We start from the raw sequence: 9601 nt of genomic DNA on the forward strand, positions 1-9601 counted from the left end.
GAGGTACTAAAAACCTTTAGAGAAAGCTAAGAGAAGCATAGGTAAAGGAACAGGGGGAGGGAGAATTAAGAGAGCAGTGGAGAAAAAAAACCCTGCATTTTTTATCTGTGAGATCCACCTCCTGCAGGTGTGTTCCCTGAGGCTACCTCGGATCTTGACATAAGTCCACCTTTTACCAACCCATTCTTGACAAAGACTCTGAAATAATTGCTCAAATCCAATTCTTTTGTTCACTTTTCACATCCCCCAAACAACCTTCCCTTGATGTCACAGTATTTGCATGCCCATAATTGTATATGTACCCATCACAAATCAATAATTAGCAAGTTGTTGTTGGCTAACCATTGTGTTCCTGTCTCTGTACAGGGAACCGTGTACACACCAGAAAAGTGGCAGATATCATTCCTCACCTCAAGGACCTTAAGGTGGGAGGTGAAACTAATACGTTGAAAGAATTACACCCCCATTTATCAGTCCAGCATATGGACTATGAATGTCATTCCTTGAGGAGACTGCTGAGATGAGAGGGTGAGCTGCCCCAGATATAAGTGAGTGGGTGCTAGGTGGCATGAGGGGCAGCTACTGTGTCAGGGGCACCCCTAAAGAGGAGACCTGACATTGTAATTGGAGAGACTATCCTTCACACATCCACCCACCTCACAGCCACATCCTGGAAACTGGTGAATGTCCCAGGAGACTGATGGACCCTTTGGGCAGCAGCCCTGAGAGTCAGTGGGTGTGTATCCAGCATGGTGCTGCCTGGGAAGCTCTCCTTTGAAGGGGGGGTGCTGTTCTACTGAGCAAGACCCAGGGGTGGCGGGGAGGGGATGTGGGGAGGAAACCAAGCTTACCACTCCATGTGGGATGGGGGCGGGGGGTGGATCACTGCCTGGTCCACCCCAGGTCCCAAAAGTTCCAGACACAAAGCCTAAGTTTCATTTTCTGTAAAAATGGACACCCTGCCTTCTTCTCAGGGCAAATTTTAAGACTTCAACAAGCAAATGTGTTGAAATTACGGTGCAACTTTTAACATCTATTTGAAATAGAACTGTGGTCAGCCTGGTGATCACAAGGCCAGGGATAGCCTTTCATTGATCTTGAGCAATTCTTTCTCAGGGAGCAGCCAGTTGACTAGCTGTGATCACAGATCTGCAGGCCCCGCCTTCCCCACTCTGAGTCCCCTCCTGACTTGCTCAGGGTCAGGAACTCAGGCTTGGTGGAGGTGAATAGACACACGACATACCGGTTTTCTAAGAGTGGTACAAAATGATCGGTCTCCATCCTCCTTCAAAGGGGAGCACTGTAAAGAGTCTGCTGTGATGGAGGAGGTTATCCAGAGGAGGGAATGTCCTTCCCAAGGAAGGACACACAGCTAGGACACAGCAGAGTCAGACTCCTCCACGCAGTCTTAACTCAGAACGCTTGCTCTTGACTTACTCTGCCTTGAAATCTTCCTGCTGAGCTGCCTCATGGGTCATCCCTTCCCACCCATGCTGCAAGCACCCAGAAAAGCATTCCATTTGCTCTTTAAAAAGCATTCCTTTTGCTCTTTAAACCATTGCTCTTTTGCCTCTGGATTTTTTTGTTTGTTTGTTTTGCATGCTCCATTCCTTCCTATAGAATACCTTTCTCCCCAGCCTTCTTTACTTGATCAACTTTTACCTATGGTTAGGTTCTCAGCTTAAACCACATGCCCTCTGGGAAAGCATTTCCTTAATCCCCTGAGTTAGTGCTCTTGCTCTGTGTTCCCATAGCACTTGCCCCACTGAAGGATTCATCACTGTAGCGGAATTACCTCCTGACATTTCAGTCTACACATCTGTCAACATCAACACTGTGCATGTTTCCCCAGGTGTTAAGCTTGCTCACTGCTGTGCCCTGGTGCTTAGCACAGTGATAAGGTACAGGTCTTGTACACATACACTGTGGAGAATGAATTACAGAATGACTAGCAACACCACTCTCTCATTGGCAGTCCACCCTGCCCTGTCTGCTCCTGGCACTGAGTGTGTCACTTATGGGATTCCTGCCTGTCCTCCCAGAATTCTTTTGCCTGCCTGTGGAGCTCTGCCTTCACCCTTGCCTTTCCTGGAGCCCACTTGCTTATGTTTGTTGTGTCATCTTCCAGAACCATCCATTGTTTGCCTGTTGAACTGCTTGTCCTTCCTGGGCCAACAGTCTGCCTCTCCTGATGAGCAGGTCTGACTGGTCTCGTTCCATTGCCACCAACTCTACCTAGGTCTCCATTCACAGAGAAAGCCTTGATTCATATTTAGACAAAATGTATTTGGCAATCATAAGAGGTCTTTTGCAAATAAAGCTACCTTTCATCCATTCCCTGAGGGTGGTTAAGATATAAATAATTGAGACATCGGTTGGACTCAACTTTTCACAACCAACGGACCAGCACCCCAGCACCCGGGGCTCTTTTGCTAGCCAAAACATTAACCTTTTCATTGCTGAGTGCTGGAGAGACCCAGGAAAGGAGTCAGAGCTGTAGGGACTGAGACTTCAGGGAACTAGGAATAGCAGGTGTCTACCAACCAATGCAGGAGTATTTCAGTGTTTTACCAACAAATACTGTCACCTTGGTGTGCCCTAGCCATGTTCCATGTTTCTTCCACAAGTGATCCTCTGAATTGTCTAACAGCCATGGTCCCTGGCAGGATTATAGAGAACTGGAGTGAGCTGGATGGTTAGAATGATGGCTTTTTGGTTGCCTAAAATATCATCTTTGGTGAGTATCAGCAGATGGGGAGATGGACTACCAGTCCCCAGAGACATTTCCCTGTGACTTGGGGTTCAAGAAGCATGGAGGCTGTGGGAGGGTAAAGGCCAGTACTGACTCAGAATAGTGGAATGTGTGTGTGTGTGTGTGCGTGTGTGTGGTGTCTGTACGTGTGATGGGTAGTTACAAATGTAGTGGGGGTGGTTAAGTGTGGTGTGTGGTGTGTGTGTTTGCAGTGTGCCACAGATGTAGTGTGTAGATGTAGTAGTGCACACGTCCGTGCTTGCGTGTCTTATGCAGATGCTGAAGCAAATGTTCTGGATGAAACCAAGAAGTTAGTGATTGGGAAGGAAAGGAATGGAAGGAATCTTCATCCCAGGGGGAGGAGGAAACAGCAAACCTGGCTGGGACCACCCAGCACCAGCAATAGCCCCCGCCCCAAATTGGGAGGGATCTGCAGGGTAGGAAGAAAGCACATTCTTAAGAAAATTTTTACATAATACAGAAAATAGACAAACAGTAGAGAAGGCTAATAAAGGAAAAAGTCAATCTTTGGAAAAGATAATAAAAGTATTAGACCCCCTAGAAAGCCTGATTAAGAAGAAAATGTCACCCCATAGGCAAAAATGAAAAATTCAAAAAGCTGTGTATGTCACTGCTGCTAATTAGTGTGCTGAAATGTGCATCAGTGAATGGCGAGGTATGAAGATAAAGCCTAGGAAGTGATTTTGCTAAGCACACCACTGATTTTTAAGAACAACATTTAAGCATTTTTCTTTGTTGCCTATTTCAATTATTAGCCAAAAACAAACACTAAAAAAAGACAGGGTGGAAGACAGCTGAAAAATATTGCTAAGTCATATAGAATCTGCAAATTGAAATTTGTAAGATACTTGACAATAATTCTAAAAATATCATAGAAGCACAAATAAAAACATTTTTGAAATTGAAAAAAACAAAGAAAACTTGACAGAAAGGGGAGAAAACTCTGTGGCTTCAGCTGCAGACTGTGCAGTATTTTTTGTGGGATTTTCCTCCTCCTGCCCCCATGTAACTCTGTGCCAAAAGAGCTTCCCAGTTGAGTGTGTGGGGGAATTCATGGTCTGAATCAGTTCCAGGCCACTTCAAACAAGCAAAGCATTCAGCACAGGGGAGAGCTTGCCCTTCCTGGCAAGGACTGTGGCATGGGGATTAGAAAGGGGTTTGGTCAAGGGAGTATCATAGTGAGCATCCTGTTCCAGGAATCTCCAGATCCAGGCTATATTGGAGGGCGGTGACAAATGCCATGGCCAAGGTCACCGCGATGCTTCTTTCTGGCTGTTGAACATCGGCAGGACCCGCAGTTAGATTTATCGTTCAGTGCAGGTTATTGGAAGGGCAGAGCCCACTCCAGGTTTCTTGGCCCTTGGTCCAGAGCTCTTTCCACAACTCCAGTAACAAGATCTAGGGTATTCTCCAACTCTGCACCATCTTCAGAATCTCATGTTTTGCCTGGAGCTAGAAGGATGCTCGGTGTGACCAATGTCATAGTTTCTGCAGACCTCAGGCCTGAGGGTATAGACAAGCAAGGAGCATCATGGAAACTTGATATAAAGCCACCTATACTAAGAAGAACCTGAGCTCCATTTGCGAAATTATTTTAAGGACCTAATTAGGCCTCGTACTCCATTCTCAGAAAATCCTTTCATAAAAAATTAACTGATGACAGAGAATGAACATATGGCCAGCTGGCTGTTGCTCACCTGTAACTAGCTACCTCTCCAGCTCAAAGATTATGTGTTTCCATTAACATTGGGAACATGTTTTCCTAAGTTTGTTCTTGGAATACTTGAGGAAATAACCTCTTTAAAAATTGGAATATAATCCATGTGCAGTGACATATTCAGATCTAACTTGCAGAGTTGGATAAATTTTGACAAATATATGCATGGTATAACCATTATCCCAATCCAGACATAAAGCATTTTCATCACCTAGAATATTCTTGCTTGCTCTTTTCCAATCAATCCCAACTGTTCTGATTTCTGTCACCATAGACTGGTTTTGTCTTTTTTTTTTTTTTTAAAGATTTATTTATACAAGCACTGGGTACAGTCAGAAGCGCAGGAGGGTGAGAGAATTCACCAGAGCCAGAGAAGGGAATAGAACAGACAGATGGACGAAGTACACTGCTGAGGGGAGCAGCGGGCGGCAGGAGAGGTCTGCGCGCCATGTGGGACCCTCCTCCGGTGGCCGGGGAGCAGCCGGAGATGGAACCGGTGCTGCAGAGGCTGTGGGCAACTTCGCAACCCAGCGCTCAACTGCTGTGCCACTAGGGAGGCCCTGGTTTTGCTTTTATAGAATGTCTGTTGTGGATTGAATGTTTGTGTACCTCCAGCATGTATGTTGAAACCTTTCCCTAATACAATGGAATGGTATTAGGAGCTAGGACACGACTTGATCACGAGGGTGGAGCCCTGATGAATGGGATTAGTGCTCTGATAGAAGCCATCCCTGAGAGCTCCCTCTGTCCTCTTGTTATGTGAAGACACAGTGAGAAGAGTGCCACCTATGAACTAAGAAGATTCTCACCAAATGTCAATACCAGATAGTGTGCTGATGCCCTGGTCTTGGATTTTAGGCTCCAGAACTGTGGGAAATAAATTTCTGTTGTTTGTAAGTCACTCCACTGTATTCTGTTACAGTGGCCTAAACTGACTAAAACAGTCTTATAAATGGAATCATATAGTGTAGTCTTTTGTGTCTAGATTCCTTCACTCAGAATAATCTCTGGAGATTTATCTGTGTTGCATATATTCCTAGTCCCTTTCTTTTTAATGTGTGGCAGAGTTTTCCCTTGTATGTATATTGCACAATTATTTTTATCTGTTCATCTGTTGATGGACATTTGGTTTTTCCAGCTTTTATTACTAGGAATAAAGCTGCTACGAATAGTTGTGTATAAGTCATTGTGTGCAGTTGATATTGATTTCATTTGGTTAGGGTAAAAATACCCTAACCTGTCCTGCCACCCACTTCTTTTCTTTTTTTTTTTTATTTTTTTTTATAGAGGCATGTTTTATTTATTTGTTTGTTTGTTTGTTTTGTTTATACATGCACTGGGTACAGTCAGAAGCGCAGGAGGGTGAGAGAATTCACCAGAGCCAGAACAGGGAGCGGAGCAGGCAGAAGGACCGAAGTACACTGCTGAGGGGAGCAGCGGGCAGCAGGAGAGGTCTGCGCGCCATGTGGGACCCTCCTCCGGTGGCCGGGGAGCAGCCGGGGATCGAACCGGCGCTGCAGAGGCCGCGGGCAGCTTCACAACCCAGCGCTCAACTGCTGCGCCACCGGGGAGGCCCTCCTGCCACCCACTTCTACTTCTAAAAGTAGAAGTTCTTGGTCATAGGTAGGTGTGTGTTTAACTTTATAAGAAACTTATGACTTTTTTTTTCAATGTCACCCTCTTGAAAGAATGATTAGAAATGAGCTTGCAAAGATACACCAGAACAACCTCCATGGGGACAGAAGAGCTGTTTTAATTGCTTTACTAACCAACTCCTGAGCAAGTTTCATAATTGGTGTTAACTTGGATCTATACCCAAGAAAATGCTAATTCACATTGCTAATGGAAGTGGGCTAAGCAAAGTGGTAAAATTGAAATACACAGGTTATTTACACCAAAACCTTAACCAAACATTTCAGAATTTTGCCTCCAGCTCAACCACATACAATTTAGTAGGGTGACTCATTGAGGATATGAACTGTGGAAAGGTCATTCTTTGAAAAGCTGATCTGAGTTCTGAATTTCACTGGTGTAGATTATCTTATCCCAGGAAAGATAAACTGGCTTTCCTGTGATTTGAGGCCCTGGCTCTTTATGTCTTCATTCTCAACCAGGGGTATCGTCAGGCTAACATCTGAGAAAACAGCATGAAAAAGATTTTGTGTTGGGGGGGGATTGAGCAGGAGAAAAGGGATCTGATCCTGGGAACCCATGGAGCCTTGAACCTCTTGGAAGCCCTGTTTGTTGTGGCTGACCTCAGGGGAATGGCTGTAAGATGCCTGATGAGGCCAGAAACTAGGAATTATAGCCAAGAAAACTTATGGGAGAGACTAAACTAAGTGAGTCCCTCTTCTGGGACAAGCAGCCTTCTGAAGTGAGAGGCCTGGGGCTGCTGCATCAGCAGGCTCGTGGGAAGTCTCCCAGCACCAAAACCACTGGTATCGCATTTCCTAATGATGTTGGTTGTCCACTATCACCACCCGTCCCACCCTTCCAGCATTAGAATTTCACTCTCCCATCCTTTGCCATGTGACATGCAGGACAACACATTAGTGTGAGTGAAACAAGTAAGTCTCCCTCCATCGATGTTGTTTTGGCCATATGACTTGTTTTGGTGAATGGAGTGTGGGTAGAAGTGACTCAAGAGGCCTCAAGAGGCATCACGTGTCTCCACTCAACTTCCTGTGTCCTGACATTTGACATGAACATGCACTAGTTGTACTGGTCCAAGGAAAATAGGAAAACAGGAAGACAGGAACCACATTGAAACTTTAATCCCAGCCCAGCAGAGCTGTAGCCCTAAGCACAGCTCTCCCAGTCAAAATACAGACCTGTGAGCAAGAAAAACAAATGCTTATTATGGCATGCCATTGAGTTTTGATATGATTTGTTATGCAGGATTATTATAATTATAGCATTTTATTACTGAGGCATACATGAATACTGTTCTCTTTTTCTTTTATAATAATGCAAATCCTAATTTTAAACTGACTGTTTGAAATAAGACTAAATTTCTCAGGCTTTCTTGTAGCTAAGGTGTGGGCTTATCACCAGTTCTGTCAATGAGCTGCTGCAAAAACTCATTGGCTGCTCTCGCAAAACTAACATCATATAATGCCACCTACAATACTTTGTCTGCTTTCAAAATGTATTGTAGGTAGCTTGCCCTGTGCTGCTACCAGCCCTGCTGCCACCAATGCCAAAGGACCCTGGATGACAGCCATTAGCCCCAACAGAAGGGATTCCAATTCGCTCCTTCAGTCCTGTTTTAAAGTCTTGAGTGAAGATTGTGTTGCCTGTACTTAATTCATATGTCTGTGCTCCTGCTGCCGGAGGTCTAGGGTTCCACTTTCTCAGCAGCATTCAGAGTAGGAGCTTCATGCCAGGGTAGTGTCCCCACAGTCAGGAAGCCAGCTCAAATGCTGTCCAATTACATAAAAATGTGCCTAGTATAATTGAGATCACGATATCTACTTCTTGGGGTCTCTGGGAGCAATGAATAAATCATTCAATTATTCTGCCTTTGTATAAGAAATTGTATAGTATTCCCAGCACTGTGTTAATGTGGGGTAGCATTTCTAAGTCCTGACACACAATAAACTTTTCATGATGACTGTCTTAAAAGAAGCTATAGAATGGAAGAAAAAGGGAAAGAATGATACTTAGGAGCATTTCTCAGTTGAGCAGTCAATTCAGCTGTGACCTCTTAGCTTTCCCATGACCAAGGGGAGTAGTTTAAATGACAATAGCCATAAATAGCTCATTAATGGATACTGTCTAGGTACCACGTGCTGTGCTAAAGAGTCTACATGTGTTAGCTTACTTTCAAACCTCATGAAAACTCTACAAAGTAGGTATTATTACTTGCCTTGGCTTTATAGATTATGGAAAAACATTCAGCATGTTAAGTAACTTGGTCAAGCTCACCCAATTAATAAGTGGTGACACTGGTGTTTGAACTCACATCTTTCCAACTCCAGAGTCTACACTATTAATCATGGCTCTGTAATTCTCTCCAGCACCAAGTGTCTGGGATGAACTACTGAGAGGCTGCTGGCGTCTGCTGCCACGGTCCAAATCTTTGCAATGTTCCTGAGATAAATTTGTTAAAGCTGACACCTTTTCCACATTTTTGTTTGCTGAGCTGGTTTGCATTTTATGCAACTGATTTAAAATTTCCCCTGTTTATCTTGCTTAGGAGTAGTGGCAGAAGTAAGTGAGAAGGTGTTGAGGATGGATGAGGAGGGAGTAAAACCACTTACCCAGTCATGGTAGATTTGCCATGGCAGAGAGCCAGGCTAGAGACAGGCTTTTCATCATCAGTTTTCCATTAATTCTTGGAACCAGACCCTCCCTGGCATAATGGAGAGGAAGATAAGGTTGATTTTGTGTTCAAAAATGTTGGGGTTGGAAAAGACCTTAGAATCACCTAACATCCAGCTGTTTTCAATAAGAGAACTAATAATGGGACTATGTTTTTAGTAAGGAGAATAGAATGTGTTTTCTAGATAAGAAAGGATATAAAGTACATGGGTTTTCTTTTGGTAAAGGAAGAAAAGAGAAATGTAATTTTGTCCTCAAGTAAATGATTGCTCCAGAATGAATTAAAAATAGGACAAAAGCTAAATAAACATAGCAAATGGCAGAAGTTTTATGAAAAGGAAAGGGAAACTTGAGGGAGGAATTTTATGTGTCATCAAATTGACTAAGATTAGAAGGGGTTTCTTTAGTTTGGTTTCCCCTGAGTTAAAAGGACAAGGCTTTTTTTGGGCCTCCCCTGGTGGCGCAGCAGTTGAGCGCTGGGCTGCGAATCTGCCCGCAGCCTCTACAGCACCGGTTCGTTCCCCAGCCACCAGGTGAGGGTCCCACATGGCACGCAGACCTCTCCTGCCACCCACTGCTTCCCTCAGCAGTGTATTTTGTCAGTCTGCCTGTTCTGTTCTCCGCTCTGGTCCTGGTGAATTCTCTCACCCTCCTGCACTTCTGACTGTACCCAGTGCTTGTATAAATAAATAAATAAATCTTTAGAGAAAGGACAAGATTTTCTCAGACTATTTATCTTGCTCCTGCTAAGAGATATGAAAGATTCTTAATAGGTCTGCACAGGTCTC

Source organism: Talpa europaea (assembly GCF_964194135.1).
Source record: "Talpa europaea genome assembly, chromosome: 6".
In the NCBI taxonomy this organism is placed as follows: domain Eukaryota; kingdom Metazoa; phylum Chordata; class Mammalia; order Eulipotyphla; family Talpidae; genus Talpa; species Talpa europaea.